Source organism: Halichoerus grypus, chromosome 7 (genome assembly GCF_964656455.1).
Source record: "Halichoerus grypus chromosome 7, mHalGry1.hap1.1, whole genome shotgun sequence".
In the NCBI taxonomy this organism is placed as follows: domain Eukaryota; kingdom Metazoa; phylum Chordata; class Mammalia; order Carnivora; family Phocidae; genus Halichoerus; species Halichoerus grypus.
In genome coordinates this window covers 4,559,469-4,576,201 of record NC_135718.1, presented here as the reverse complement: position 1 = coordinate 4,576,201, position 16,733 = coordinate 4,559,469, and positions in this window count along the sequence as shown.

Genomic DNA, 16,733 nt, shown 5'->3' with positions numbered 1-16,733 from the left:
ATTAATGGGTTACTTTTTATTCATTTAGCTTATGTTTTTGAAAGATGGCCTCAAACAAAAAGATCATATCTGTATGTTGTGCTTTAATTTATTTTCACCTTTTTTTCTCCTTTGGAGACCCCTGGTGTATCATCACTTTGTTTACCACAAATTAAACCGGGGCTGATTGTTTACCCGACTGTGGGCCCCTGTGCATTGCTCCCACTCTCCTTTTTTAAATAATCACAACCTGGGATTCATTTGCAAGAGGCCCTAATCTGCATGAGAATTATACAATTAACTTTTGATTAACCACCTAGTTCTTTTTGAAACCACAGTGTATAGGATACTCTGCATTTAAATAATTTTCCTTAAATTGGGAGCAGGCCTTTCATTAAGCTGGTGGGTTAGACTAAAACAACAACATTTGGTGATAATCAGGGTCAGAACAATAGGCAAGCCGGCAGGGCTAGAATGTCATCTTTAAATATAACAGTCAAGATAAAGGCCCCCAGATTGTGCCTTATCAAAACACAAAAAAATCAAAGGACTCTCTTGTCTGTGGCAAAATGCGGAGGCCCCAGTGATGTGGGCGACCATTGTCTGGCGGGGGGACCGCGGCCAGATTTGCATGCAGGGGGCCCGCAATGTAAAGTACACATTACATCACGTACCGGGCTTATCTCCACGTCTGACAATAATTATCAGGAAGAATATACTCAGAATGACTTTTTTGTGATTTTTATACCTCCCCAACACAAGGAAAGGGAGATAACAGCATTAGGAGAAAGGAGGGAGTCTCGGAAGACTCTCCCCGGAGCTGGTTCTTCGATTAAATTCGCTGTACCACTCACTGCTGCTGGTGAACAACTGGGAGGAAAGCCTGCGAGCCTTTTATATGGGGTAATAATAGACCTGAACACAGCCCTCACCGTGAGATAAGATCCATTGTCGAAACAAACAAAGGGAGTCGTATTAAACAGCACTGGAAGAATATCTATGAGCAAAGTTTGAAATCCTCTTTCTGTCTCCTCTCCTTGCTTGTACCTTGTACCTGGTTCTGCAAGACGGACATTTCGCAGGGCGTGGAAGACGATGCGGCGCGAGTCTCCGGCTTAAGGAGACTGGGAAAGCCAGATCATTGTCTTGAGGTCACTGAGGTTGAGTGAGGACTTTCTAAGGTCAAGGTCATGCCCTTCGTTCCCAGAGCCCCACTCTGCTCGCTTTTGCTTCTTCCCCAAAGGCCAGCAGAAGAGACCTCGATCTCAGATACTGAGAGCCCCTGGAGACTCAGTGGAGGGTCGAATTCCAAAGATTCAGTTCAGCAGCCCTGCTGCGTTTGGTCCTCCGTGGTCCTGCCAGCCTTCGGGGCCTGCAGCGTCCTCAGGAATTTATTCCATCCTTAAAAGAATTGTTCTGCTTCCTTCTCTTTCAGGGAAACGGTAAGCACCCAGTGTTGAGCATCCCGAGTCCAGACTGCATATAAACATGGGTGCAAATATCCCCCAAAAAAACAAAGGTCATAGCTTCAAATGAGCTGCTTTCCCAAAGCCATCTGCACGCAGAAGTGATGAGAACATAGCATTGATTTCATGTCTGATTCTCTGTATTCCTGATCAGCATCCTAGGGGGTCTGTTGGCATAGTGTTTGTTCCTCCAGCCTCAGAGCAAGGACGACTCTGGGATATTGAGAGGGAATTTTCTGTTTGATTTAGATCAGAATTCCAGTTGCAAGCAAAGGGATTGCCAGTAGTTAGGATTTGGTCAGTCTGAGCTGTGTTCAGCCTGTGCAGCATTTCCATCTGTCCACCTACACACTTCTTTTCTTTTCTTTCTGTGTGGGTCTGGGTGGGGCTTTTCTGGCATGCTCTGTCCAGGGGCTCTTAGCTGCTATGGTGGGGCAGGGCGAGTGTCCCAGGCCAGCCCTGGCTGACGGTGGGACCCAAACACGCGGGACCCGAGGCCACAGGTGGGTGGGCAGGACCTGTCCCCAGGGTAGCCCAGGAGAAATAGAGTCTGTGATTCTGAGCATGCTCAGTGGGAGTGCAGGGTTGGGGGGGGGTAGAGGGAGGTGGCAGGGGACTCAGGGGCTGGGTCAGAGGGCCTTTTCTTTTCACAAACCTGCCCTGTGGCCTCGGGGAAGCCCCCTTTCCGAGCCTCAGTTTCTCCTTTGCAAGTCACAAGGCTTCTCAAAGCCCTGGTTGGCCTCAAATTTGCCGAGACCACGATGACAGGGATTTGGGGGCTCTGTGGCAACTGGTTTGTCCTCTTGCTGCTTTTCTGGGGACGGAAGAGTTGGCAAAGGCAATGAAAACCTATGGTATAGCTTCCTCGGGTGGAAACCTGGTCCAAACCCTATTTGCAAACACGGTGAGCAAGCCCAGCTGAGACCGAAGGGAGAGGCGCTCGCCAGCCTGCCCCGGGGCCATGAGTGGTCTGTGACATCTGTGCCCTGGCCGGGGCCCAGGTGTGACCCTCAGGACTGCCCACCTCTGCAGGTGTCAGGGGCAGGGAAGAGCTTCCTTCCACTGCCAGAGATGGGGGACTCACTGCATCATCCCCGAAGTGGCTGACCTAGGGAAGCAAAGCACCCCACACTTGAATGCATTTTCAATCAGAGCTGGAGGTGAACGGGCAGAGGAGGTGTCGGAGGGCGGGTGGGCTCGCTGCCTGCTTTTGCCCAGCCTGCTGCGTGATTTTCAAAGACCTGCAGAGGGTCATTCACTAGGAAGGGCTCTCTGAAGCCGTCTGCACTTGTGCCCTCCTCACAAAGAGTCTTTCTGCAGCAGGAACCTGTCCTCCCCAAAGGGGCCTTTGCACTGACCCGACTTCATGGCCAGTCAGGCCCCCAGGGGCGGGTGACTCAGAGGCTGCATCTAACTGCTCGGGGCTCTATCCCTCCTGTGTGCAAAGACAGGGTACAGCATGGAGAAATTTTTAGCCGTACTCTAAGGAAAAAAAATCAGGAAAACACTGAAGTTTGATTTGCAAAACATTCTTCCTCTGAGTGGCTGAAATTATTTTATAATTCAGAGAATTAATGCTCAAAACGAACTCAACATGAAATTTTGGATTCTTGGTGACTTGGGCACCGGGGCTGACCTTCCCAGCAGTTTGTCCTCAGTGACAAAGGTCAATCATTATTTTCAAGCCCTATCACATCACGTGGTCTGGTTTTTATGAAAGTGGGGTCGAGCATATGTTACTGGGTGTGGGTTTTCTTTCACGTTGTGATTGTTTTGAGCAGGAAAAATACCAGGGCAGCTGGGGAAATGGATGCTACCCTGTGGGTTTGCTAATGAGCATGATTGACCAAATGCAGCTGGTAAAGGCAAGATAGAGCTGGCATTGACCTTCACAATTAGGAGACAAGTTCCCATGCACCTAGTGGGTGGGTGAAAACACTCACAGCAGAGGGCGAGATGGTGGGATACCACGCCTATGATTAAAATGGACTTTGCTGATGGATCCTTAACTGGTATCCGTCTTATAGAAAGTGTAGGAAAGGCAGAAAACTATAGGAAGGGCAAATTGGGGACTAGGAAGATTGCAGTAATATAGCTTCCCAGATAATTGATTAGCAATTACGGTTGGTAATATTGTTCATTTTAATTGTGTTTAATCTCTACTTTGGTAATAAAGATTATTGTTTCGGATTATGACTTTATCCTACTATACTAATTACTAACTTGTGAAATTAAAGTGTATATTTTCACATTCTGAAAAAATTCGCACCATGCCCTTACATAATAGTTTTCTTTTCTGAGCAGCCTAGTTGTTTGGAGTTGTTGCATCCTTAACATCTGAGAAGGACTTAATTTTGGCAAACAAAATAAATGATATTCGTTCTACTTACTAAGATAGATAGGCTTTTTTTTTTTTTTAATAGTGTTTTTAAGGGGATGAAAGGAACAGAAGATATTGCCAGAAGTAAATCTGGAATATGAGAGAACACAAGTAGAATTACATGGAAAACCACTTTTTAATTTTGAAATGGATTTCACCCCTTTCGATGGTTCCTGTAGATTCCAGCTGGTGTGCATAGGCTGAGCCCCCCAGGGCTCTTCACCCTCACCTTTTTGCTGTTCTGCTTTCAGATACTGCCTGGGTTCCTATCTCTTGAGACAAACATCCACCTGACACGTCTATTTTTTTGTGATTCAAGTTTTTATTTTCCACAAGCTTTCTGTATCCAGTGGCGCATATTCATGGCTCCCATTTTCTCCCCACCTTCCCATCCTGACAGTTGTAGATCAACCGCATTCATGGAAGTCTCCAATGACCAGCTCCCAGCAGAGACCTTACTCTAGGCATCATGCAGGAAATCTGCATCCCTCCTGACATCCTCCATCTGCCTGTTCTTGCCCCAGCCTTCAAGAATTGAAAGTTCCTGAGACCCCCTCTCTATTCCCTCCATGTACTACCCCACTCCCACACAATTTAAAAAACATGTGTGTTATAAGGGTACTACATACTCAAACCATTTTCAACATTCATGAGTATTTTCCAGGCTTTTTTCTTTGTATTTATATAGAACAGGGGTCTGAAGACATTTTTTTTCTGGTGGGCCAGGGAGTGTGTCCTTTAGGTTTTGCAGGTGTTGGTGATAACAGCTCATCGGGGCTGTTGCAGCAGAAACTACCCAAGTGAATGTACCTGGCTGTGTGCCAATAAAACTTTACAAAGACGGACACCAGAATGGATTTGGCCCACAGCCCGTAGTTTGCAGACCCTTGATGTAGATGCTTACATATATAAGATATTATGTAGATTTGATTAATCTACTATTATATTGGGAAAATTTCCCTTTGTCAATCAAATTTATTGTTGAATGTGATATTAATGGTTGTATAATATCCTAGTCCAAACATTTGTTGTTGTTTTATTTTCAGAAAAATTATAGCAATTTATAATTTCATTAGTACTTTAGGAGTAGTCTACCCAATCACAGGCCTGCATTGAATTGCTAAAAAAAAAAAAAAGGTTTTGCTAATTAGCTAGGAATATGAGATCTTACAGAATGCTAGCTCGTGTTTGTGCTAGTCTGGTTCTGTTGCATTAATGGTATTGATTATATCACCTTAAAGTGAATCAATATTCTCCCTCAGAGATATGATCCTTCCTAAATGTCCCCAGTGCTGGTCTCCTCTCATGCCTTGTTACCTCGGAATCCCCTGCGCCCCGTCGCTCCTTTTCTTTGTGTTTCTTAGAAATGCCTGCAAAACAGGTATCACATGGCTGCTGGAACAGAGAAGGTGTAGCTAGACTAACACCCTTTAAAACAGGCTAAGTCAGTTTAAACTGCTTTCTTCTTCTTTCTTTTTTTAAACAAAAGCAATGCAGTCTTTGCACAGTTACCTCTACCCTGGAGTGTCTTAGATCACTTCCTCTTTGCGACAAACCACTTGAATGAAAGGCTTTAAAACGGTGCCCAGAGGTGAAGTTGGCACTGATATCAATTGCCGGAGCTGCAGGCGAGGAAGCAGCCTGCTCTGGCCCGAGCCTCCGTCTGACCGCGGAATTAAAAATGAATCACATTCCTAATAAATGTAATCCCGCAAATTCTCTGAATGAACAGCGATGAGAGTATGAGCCAGCGCTTCAGAGAGAGCTCTGCCCACCGCTTCTGCAGCCAAGCCCCCTCTGCCCCCCTGGAATGGGCGTGAGTGGCAAGTATTTGTGCAGATGATGCCCTTGGAAAGCCCTGCACCTCCTTTTGGCGGGGGGCAATTTGCATTTTCTAGATAGTGTCTGCCTGCACCACATGCAGAGCCTGCACCCATTCTGGAGACCCCATCCGAGGGCGCGGCATGGCCACGGGCTTTGGAGCTAACGGCCCTAGGCTAAGGGCAGGGGTTACTCGTGGCCCCTCCAAATGCCATGGTCAGGGACTCAGTCCTATTGGAGACAATCCTTTGATTTATTTTTCTCAGCACTCGCGCCAGGACCAACTGTTTTACAGGCTGTCTAATTGAGACTTGGCAGCAGACAGCCCGGATCAAAGGCAGCCCAAGCGCCGATCTCGGATCCCAGGCCAGTGGGCACTTAGCGCGTCTCGGAAGCAAAGCTCGCCGTCCGCTTTCCAGCAGCGCGGGCCAGCGCCCCTGCCTCAGCATCCCGCTGGCTGATCCATGGGTTGGTCTGCCATCCGGTCCAGAAGGAGCCACTTGTGAGCTCTTGAAGACGGCAATGAAGTGCCGTGGTGATAGTGGTGATTCAGGGAAAGATGGAGGAACCATCCGGGAAGGCGGTCTCCTCTTTTCTGCCAAGCGGAGTCTGTGGGCAGGAGCGCGGAGGGGCCGGGGTCTTCCCCGAGGAGGGAGCAGGTGCGGCGGGGCCGGAGAGTTCCTTCAGGGAAAAGAACGTGAGAGAACATTCCCTAAGTTCACAGAGAGTAGACTTCCACCATGTTCTCAGATGTTTACTAACCCAATCATCCTATTTCCGAGGAATGACAGAAAGGAGGACCAGTGACCCGTTTAGGAATAAGAACACAGCTTTTGGATGTGAGTGCACATACTCTCAAAATTGATGTAAGGATTTATCACAAAATGGGCCCAAATCAGCTGCTTTCTTAAAAGAAAAAAAGAAAAGGAAAAAGGAAAAGAAATGGACAAATCCTTCCTCAGATTCCTGTGTGTATGGGAAGAGTTGAGAAAGCCAAAACAATCTTGACAAAGACAAAGTTGAGGACTCACACTTCCGGATTTCACCACTTAACTAGAAGTTACGGTAACTGAGATTTAACAATATTGTCGTCCAGCCTATGAATGTGGAATTGCTCTCAATTTATTTAGATCTTTAAAAAATGTCTTTCAAAAATATTGGCTGTATTTTTAAATTAATAGACCTGATTTTTTTTTAAGAGCAGTGTTAGGTTTATTGAGCAATGGTGTAGGAAGTTCCGAGTGGCCATGGGACACCCCCACCCCCACCACCCAGGTTCTCCCAGTTTTAACCCTTTGCAGTCCTGTGATATATTTGTTATAGTCGATGAATTATCCCAGCATTTGGGGTTTTATCTAATAGGTTTATAGTGATACCTCATTGTTGGCTTAACTTGCAATTCCCCCAAACCAAGACATTTTTATTAATTGAAGTCTGCAGTGTGCATTAGGATTCACCCTTTGTGTTGTACATTCTATGGGTTTTGACAAATGTGTAACATCATGTGGCCACTGGTACAGTATTGTACAGAATAATTTCACCGCCCTGAAAATCCCCCGTGCTCTACCTGTTCATTCATCTCTCCCTTCCCCCAGCCGCTGGCAAGCCACTCATCTTTTTACTGTCTCTATAGTTTTGCCTTTTCCAGAATATCAAGTAGTTGGAATCGTGCAATCATACAATATGTAGGCTTTTCAGATTGGCTTCTTCCACTTACCATCATGCTTTTAAGACTCCATCATGCCTTTTCATGGCTTGATAACTCATTCCTTCTTATCACTGAATAAAATTCATTGTCTGGATGGACCACCTTTATCCATTTACCTACAGAAGGGCATCTTGGTTGCTTCTAATTTTTGGCAATTATGAATAAAGCTGCATAAACATTCATGTGCAGGTTTTTGTGTGGACTTAGATTTTCACTTGGGTAAATACCAACGAGTGCGATTGCTGGATTGTATGGCAAGCCTGTGTTTAGCTTTGTAATAACTTGCCGAAACTTCTTTCAAAGTGGTTGCACCATTTCGTGTTCTCACCAGCCATGAATGAGAGTTCCTGTTGCTCCATTATCTTTGGCAGCATTTGGTGGTGTCAGCATTTTGGGTTTCATCTAATAGGTTTATAGTGATTCCTCATTGTTGGCTTAACTTGCAATTCCCTAATGATATATGATGTTGAGCATATTTTTATATACTTATTTGCCATCTGTATATCATCTTTGGTGAGGTGTATGGCCAGATCTCTTGCTCCTTTTTTAATTGGGTTGTTTGTTTTCTTAATTGTTGACTTTTGATAATTCTTTGTATGTTATAGATACAAATCCTTTATAATACATGTGTTCTGCCAATATTTTCTCCAAGTCAGTGGCTTGGCTTTTCATTCTCTTAATAGTGTCTTTTGCAGAAATGTTAATTTTAATGAAGACTAACATCCATTTTTTTTTTTTTTTTACAAAGGTTGTGCTTTTGGTGTTGTCTCTAAAGGTAATCAGGGACCCAAGGTCACCTAGATTTTCTCCGATGTTACTTCTAGAAGTCTTATAACTTTGTGTTTTACATTTAGGTCTAGGATCCCCTTTGATATAATTTTTGTAAAAGGTCTGAGGTCTGTGTCTAGATTAGTATTTTTATTATATGTGTATGTCCAGCAGTTCTAGCACCATTTGTTGAAAAGACTTTCTTTTCTCCATTGAATTTCCTTTGCTCCTGTGTGAAAGATCAATTGATTATATTTGTATGGATCCCTTTCTGGGCTCTGTATTCTGTTCCATTGATCTATTTATCTGTTCTTTTGCCAATACCACACTGGTTTTGTAATTTTAATTTTATTTTTAAAAGTTTTTATTTTAATTAGAGTTAGTTAACATACAGTGTTATCAACACTTCCATACATCGCCCAGTGCTCATCTCAAGTGCACTACTTAATCCCCATCAACTATTTCACCCATCCCTTCTCCCTTCTGGTCACCATCAGTGTGTTCTCTCTAGTTAAGAGTCTCTTTCTTGCTTTGACTCTCTCTCTCTGTCTCTCTCATTTTTTTTCCCTTTACTTGTTTGTTTCTCAAATTCCATATATGGTATTTGTCTTTCTCTGACTTATTTCACTTAGCAAAATACTCTTTCGCTCCATCTATGTCGTGGCAAATGGCAAGATTTCATTCTTTTTAATGACTGAGTAATATTCCATTGTGTATTTATACCACATCTTCCTTATCCATTCATCAATTGATGGACACTTGGGCTGCTTCCATATCTTGGCTATTATAAATGATGCTGCTATAAACACAGGGGTGCGTGTATCTCTTTGCATTAGTGTTTTTATATTCTTTGGGTAAATACCCAGTAGTATTTTAAGATAGTTCTATTTTTAACTTTTTGAAGAACCTCCACACTGTCTTCCACAGTGGCTGTACCAATTTGCATTCCCACCAACAGTGCACGAGAGTTCCTTTTTCTCCACGTCCTTGCCAGCACCTGTTTTTTTCTTGTGTTTTTGATTTTAGCCATTCTGACAGTATGAGGTGGTATCTCATTGTAGTTTTGATTTACATTTCCCTGATGGTAAGTGATGATGAGCATCTTTTCATGTGTCTGTTGGCCACCTGTATGTCTTTGGAGAAATGTCTGTTCATGCCTTGTGTGCATTTTTAATTGGGTTGTTTGTGTTTTTTGGGTATTGAGTTTTGTAAGTTCTTTTTATATATTTTGGATACTAGCCTTTTATCAGATACATCATTTGCAAATATCTTCTTCCATTCTGTAGGTTGCCTTTTAGTTTTGTTGGTTCGTTTTTTTTTTTTTTTGCCGTGTGGAAGCCTTTTATTTTGATGTAGTCTCAATAGCTTATTTTTGTTTTTGTTTTCTTTACCTCAGGAGACATATCTAGAAAAAAGTTGCTATGGCTAATGTCAAAGAAGTTACTACTTGTGTTCTCTTCCAGGATTTTTACAGTTTTTCACATTTAGGTCTTTAATCCATTTTGAATTGATTTTTGTGTATGGTGTATGTAAGTGGTCCAGTTTCATTCTTTTGCATGTTGCTGTCCAGTTTTCCCAACACCATTTGTGGAAGAGACTGTCTATCCCATTGGATATTCTTTGTCGAAGATTAATTGACCATATAATTGAATACCACACTGTTTTGATTACTGTAGCTTTATACTAAGTCTTGAATTGGGTAATATCAGCCTCTGACTATTCTTCTTTAATTCTGGGTCTTCTGTTTTTTTCATGTAAACTCCAGAAGTACTTTGTTGATATCCACAGAATAACATGCTGGAGTTTTGATAGGAACTGTAATGAATCTATAGGTCAAACTGGGAAGACTGACATCTTAACAATATTGATTCTACTTATCTGGAACACAGAATATCTCTCCATGTATTTAGATCTTCTTTGATTTCTCTCATTATAGTATTGTGGTTTTCATCAGATAGATCTCGTGCTTAAATTTATATCTAAGTATTTAATTCTGTTTTCCTGCTTATGTAAATGGTGTTGTATTTTTAATTTCTTTTTTTTTAATGATTTGAAGAGAGAGAGAGAGTGAGGGGAGAGGGGCAGAGAGATAGAGAGAATCCTGAAGCAGACTCCCCACTGAGCTTGGAGCCCAACTTGGGGCTCAATCCCAGGACTCCGAGATCATGAGATCATGACCTGTGACAAAATCAAGAGTTGGCCGCTTAACCAACTGAGCCACCCAAGTGCCCTTTTAATTTCAAATTCTAATTGCTCATTGCTGGTATATAGGAAGGTGATTGACTTTCGTTTATTAACCTTATATCATACAACCTTACTATAATCACATCTTAATTCTAGGATGGTTTTTTTGGTCCATTCTTTAGGATTTTCTTTTTTTTTTTTTTAAAGATTTTATTTATTTATTTGAGAGAGAGAATGAGAGATAGAGAGCACGAGAGGGAAGAGGGTCAGAGGGAGAAGCAGACCCCCCGCTGAGCAGGGAGCCCGATGTGGGACTCGATCCCGGGACTCCAGGATCATGACCTGAGCCGAAGGCAGTCGCTTAACCAACTGAGCCACCCAGGCGCCCTCTTTAGGATTTTCTACACAGACAATCATGTCATCTTTGAACAAAGACAGTTGAATTTTTTCTTTCCCAATTGATATATCTTTTATTTACTTTTCTTATCTTACTTCATTAGTTAAAACTTCCAGTACGATGTTGAAAGGGAATGCTGAGAGGGGACATCCTTGCCTTGTTCCCTGATCTTCAGGGAAAGCATCTAGTTTCTCGTCATTGTATAGTTTGCACTAAATCTACAGGTGTATTTGGGGAGTACTGCAATCATAATCATGCTGAGACTTCCAGTCAAAAGGCAGTGACATTTCTCTCCATTTATTTAGATAGTTTTTCATTTCTTTCAGCAATGTTTTGTAGTTTTTAGCATATAGGTCTTTCACTACTTTGGTTAAATTTATGGCTAGGTTTTGTATTCTTTTTGATGATTTTGTGAATAGAGTCACTTTCTTAATTTTGTTTTTGGAATTTTTATTGTTGGTATGAAGAAGTTCCATTGATTTCTGTATTTGTTCATTAGTTTTGTAGTTTTCCCCATGGATTCTTTTTATTTTTTTATTTTTAAAAAATTTTTAAAAAGATTTTCCTTATTTATTTGACAGAGAGAGACACAGCGAGAGAGGGAACACAAGCAGGGGGAGTGGGAGAGGGAGAAGCAGGTTTCCTGCTGAGCAGGGAGCCCGATGCGGGGCTTGATCCCAGGACCCTGGGATCATGACCTGAGCCGAAGGCAGACGTTTAATGACTGAGCCACCCAGGTGCCCCTTTCCCATGGATTCTTTAGGATTTTATGTCTACAAATTAGGCTATCTGTGAAATAAGATGGTTTTACTTCTTCCTTTTCAGTCTGGACACTTTATATTTCTTTTTCTTGCTTGATTCCACTGGCTGGAAGTCTAGGACAATATTGAGTAAAAGTGGTGAGAGGGACATCCTTGTCTTTTTCACAAATTTAAGGGGAAAACATCCCATCTTTCATCATTAAGGGTGATAGTTGCTGTAGGTTTTTTTTTTATTATTATGTTCAGTTAACCATTGTATAGTACATAATTAGTTTTTGATGTAGTGTTCAATGATTCATTAGTTTTCTTAAATGTTCTTTATCAGTTTGAGGAAGTTCCTGTCTATTCTTAGTTTAAGAGCTTCCATCACGAATGGACGTGCTTTCTTTGGCTTTTGCACATGGGGGTAAGCCACTTTGCCACCAAAAGATAAGGCGGACAGAAGCTAGAACTCGAGGGAGAATGTTGGAGGTCCTGGATCAAGTCAACCCAAGGGCCCACCATACCTCTCAGCATCTAGTTGTGTGAGCCAGCAGGAGTCTTTATTGTTGAAGGCTTGTTGACTTGGTTTTCTGTTACATTTAATAAGAAACCTTCTCACTGACACACTGCCGCCTCCAAACAATCTTCCTTATCCATCAGCCAAAAGTGCTATGTCCTCTCTGACTTTCCATAGCTCCTTGTAGCTCTTTATTGCACATTTTTTTGATACTTGTCTGACCCTTTGTGTCTTCCCCTGCCAGCTCCTTTGGGAGGACGCTTTGCTGCCTCTGTGTCTGCCTCTCTCAGTTTGGCATTGTGTTTGCAAAGAGTAGATACTCAGCTCTTTAATGAATTAATGAAAAGATACTTGAGTGATTACTACTGAAGTGGATTGTATACTTTAATTCTTTCTCTAGAAGTCTTATATTTAGGTATATAACCCCTTTTGAGTTAATTTTTATAAAAGCTAGAAAGTCTGTGTCTAGGTTAGTAAGAGGAAAGATTGTGAGACATGGCCAGTTTTGTTTTGTTTTTTTTTTCTCCCAAGACTTGGAACAATTTGCGCAGTGAAGCCATAGAGACTCCCCTGGTTGAAGTGAGACAGGAGCCCGCAAGCTTCCTTCCTTGGGAAAGACCCTTCCTTCTCTTCCTTCCCATTCTCCAGCTCTGTGCTCTGTGGAACCGCTTTGAGAAATGTGGACCCTATTTAAATGACAAGGCTACGGACACCGCCAGTTTGTCTGATTTCACGCAGCTAGTTGGAGCAGGGCCAGGACTAGAACCCATGTATCCTGAACCCCAGGCCAGTGCTCATTTGTGCCCAGAAATGAACCCATGGTTGTTGTAACTCCATCATAAACCCATGCCACTGCTAGTGTGGATCGTTCTCATTTATAGCACCCAAAAGTAAGAATCGTGGGGGCCTCAGAGATGATCTTGTATGACCCTTTGATTTAATAGTTAAGCATGTGTGTGCCATGAAGGGTGAAGTGGTTTTGGAGGCTGTGCTCATGGGATGGGCGAGTCTTCATCTTGGTCAGGGTAGTTACATTTGCTGGCTTAGGGAAATCAGATCCTCCCTGGAAGTAGAGAGCAGCCTGGGAAAGAGCCTATCCTTTTTGCCGATGTAAGGGAATCAGCTAGCTGTGTCCTGTAGACACTGAAGGGATTCCTGGGAAGCATGACCTTACACTTCACGCTACATCCTGCTGGCAAACTCCATCGCTGCTTGGCTCCTCGGTGGGATCATCTTTCTGGACTCCACATCTCAAAAACCTGAAAGAGTTGATGTATCCCTGAACATCCAGCAGAAATGCCTCGCCTTTCTGACCCAGAAACTTGCAGGAGATTTGTCACTGCCACCAGCAGCAGCTCACCTGCGAATGGAGTCATTTCCCCTCAGCCAGTTGATGCTCCCTAAGCTCCCACCCTCTTCCTCGAGAGTTCCCAGCTCTGGGCCTTCCGGGAGAGCTTGGGCCCTTTCGTGTGGAGAGGAGCACCTGACTCCAGCCCTGGAGGTGAAGTGTGAATGAAGAACAACTGGGGAAGATCTCATACATAGTAGGTGCTCAAAATACTGTTTGTGGGGAGGATGTGTGAGCCAGAGTATCCAGCTAGGCTCCAGTCTTGTCAAAGAAATGGCCTATGCTCTCTTTTACCTAATTTTTAAAAAAATCATACCAGGAAGCGCAGAACACCCATGACAGGGTTTCAAGTGTTCCTTGAATTCTGAGCTGACTTGAGTGATAATGGGCTATTTTAGCTATCTGTTCTTACACAACACGCCACTTCAGAACTTAGCAGCTTACAACAACTGGTTCATTATCTCTCATGTTCTCTTTGGACAGTTCTCCTGCTGGTCTCACTTTGGATCTGTCCTGCAGATCCCAAGGGGGACACTGGCATGGCTGGACCTTCCTTGCTCTTCCTGGAGGTTTGAACATCTCTTTCCATGTGGCTCTTCCTGTGCTCTTTCTTTGTGGTCTCAACAGCAGAGTAGCTAGCGGGACATCTTTATGTGGCAGCTCAGGGCTCCAGGAGGACTGCAGGAGGACCCCATTGTGCAAGTGCTTATCAAGCCTCTGCTTGTGAGGCTCTTGCTGATGTCCCATCGGCCGAAGCTACTTGCATGGCCAAGCCCAGAGTCCATGGAGGAGGAGACTATAAAACGGCAGAAATACAGCAGGCGCAGCTCACTGGGGACCACCAATGGAACAGTGCGCCAGAGGCAGGGGAGGCATGGCTTTCCAGGCGGTGAGGCGAGATCACATCACAGAACTGTCCTGTGCGGCTCTAGCTGAGGGTGAATGGGCATGGTCAGAGGCTATAGATGGGGCTGGAAGGTGGTTGCAACCAGACTGAGAATGCCTTTTAATACCATGCAGAGGAGTTTGGATGTTATCCTACAAAAACCAGTTATCTCCAGGCAGAGACATGTAGCCCAGGCATGTGGTATAGGTTAGCTCAGGTGGCCGTGGGTGGAGGGAGATTTCTGGGGACCAGTGAGATGATCTGGCAAAAAATGATCCAGAAGAGAAATGACAAGTGCGCAGGGAAGGGCAGTTATGGCAATGGGAGGGAGTGGAGGTTCAGGGGAAATTTTGGAGAAAGAACATATGGGGCACAGAACTGATGGGCTGGAGGGGTGCAGAGAGGAGAGTAACTGCCTGCAGTGTGTGCGTCGTGGCACCGGGCTTGGGACACAACGAGTCTGCTCGATGGGTGGCCCTGCACCTTGATAAGTTTGGGGTTCTTTTCTTTTCTTTTTAAGATTTTATTTATTTACTTTAGAGAGAGTGCATGAATGGGGTGGGGCCCAGGGGGCAGCAGATGGAGAGGGAGAAACTGACTGCACTAAGTGCAGAGCCCAACACAGGGCTCAATCCCAGGACCCTGAGATCATGACCTGAGCTGAAATCAAGAGTCAGATGCTTAACCGACTGAGCCACCCAGGTGCCCCATTGTTTGTTTGTTTGTTTGTTTTTTCTTATTAGATACAAATATTTTAGGCAAAAGTCATGGGTATGATGTAATGTAGATGTGAAAGTGAGAAAACAATTTGTAGATAATAAAAATATGAGAGCTTGGTGAGAAGATTTACTAAGAACTCTGAAACTGGCCTGGAATTTGGAAGAGACCAAACGGAAGATCGTAACAACAGCATGCCAGCATCGTGCACGTCTGGCCCCTGGGGACCATCAGGTGTCACTGGGGTGATGGAGACCAGCCTCGCCCCTGCTTCTCCCTGGGTAGGGGAGCCACAGAAACAACAATGCGGTTCTTCATGTTGACGTGCACGCAGTCTGCCTGGGAGGGCCCCTGGGCCGGGGTGGCTGCGGATGTGGAGCCCGGCCTCCAGAGCTGCCGGGAGGACGGGCTGCAGACGAAGGGCTGAAAGGAGATTTGGGGCCTTCTTTTTGGCTGATCATCAGGCTCATTGATGAGGCTATAGGGAGCCTCTGGTTTCACCCTTTGTTCTGCCTGCCAAGAAGCCAGGGCTGCTTGGATCAGCAGAGGTCAGGGGGCTGGGGCTCGAATTACTTTCGTTCCTTGAGCTGCTTGGAAGGGTCTTGGGAAAGTGATAGAAGGCCTGCCTGTCGCCCCTGATGGCCAAGTGAGCTCACACGCTGGCTATAAAGTTGTGTTGTTTGTGGAGCTACTGCTTATTTGCAGCCGCAGTGCAGAGGCCTGGGGAGAGGTTTACGGGTGGATGTGACCCAGGCCTTCTTGCACACGATGAAGGTTGGTTTACAGGCTTGGAAAATGAACATCGGGTAAAGACATTTCTGACCACCTTTAAATAGATCTGAGGTTGAACTGGGCAAAAGAAAGACTGTCAGGAGGAGTCAGGAGGAGGATAGTCTCCCAGGGAGGCAGTGATATGATGGGCCTGCCCTGCTGCACCGCGCAGGGCCTTTCTGGAATGACCCGCCTCTTTTTGCCCAATAAATCGAGGCCTCAGCCCCGCGTCCTAATCAGTCGATTTGCTAGAAACACCAACTTGTCATTTGATCACTTGTGTTTCCAGAACTAAGTTGCTATGATTTGAGCAACACTTTCTATGCTTTGGAAACTCTTCATTTATCATTCTAAAACTTACGGTTAAGTCCACTAACCACAAAATGTGGCAACATGAAATGATTGAGACTTGGATGGTTGACGGTTACTGAGTGCTTACACCCAGGAACTGTTCTGAGGACCTCACCTGCATGAGCTCATTGATTGGTCACATACCCTGACCAGGTAGGTGACAGATGAGGAAAGGAGGCTCAGAGAGTTTAGGTACATTGCCCACATTGACAGAGTAAGGAGGAAGCTTGCATCGAACCAGGAAATCAGAATAAAGCTCAAGGTTCTCTCCAAAAAGATTCTTCCCCATCCTTCTGCATTCCTCCCATCCCACTTAAAACCACTGTTGGTTTGGTTTGGTTTGTGGCATCCAGTAGGCCAAAGGAGTTCCCACATACTCTGAATACACACTTAGCTCTGCTCGAGGACACAAGCTGACTGCAAAACAAACACCCATGGCTGAAGACATTCTGGAATCAAAGCTTCTGATCACTTCCAGCATTTCCAGACAGTAACTTGGCTCCTTCCCTTGCTGACTTGGGTTCACCTGGATGTCCAACTTCAGGAAGGGCTTTGTGGCCTCTATCTGCACCTTGGCCTGCTTTCTCTCTCTGCTGTGTGCAGTGAAGCCCTCCTGTGCTCCCTATTCCCCTCCCCAGCCCGTAACTTCCCCAAAGCTCCCCCGATCCCACGCTGGGCCCTGGGCAGCCCCCAGACC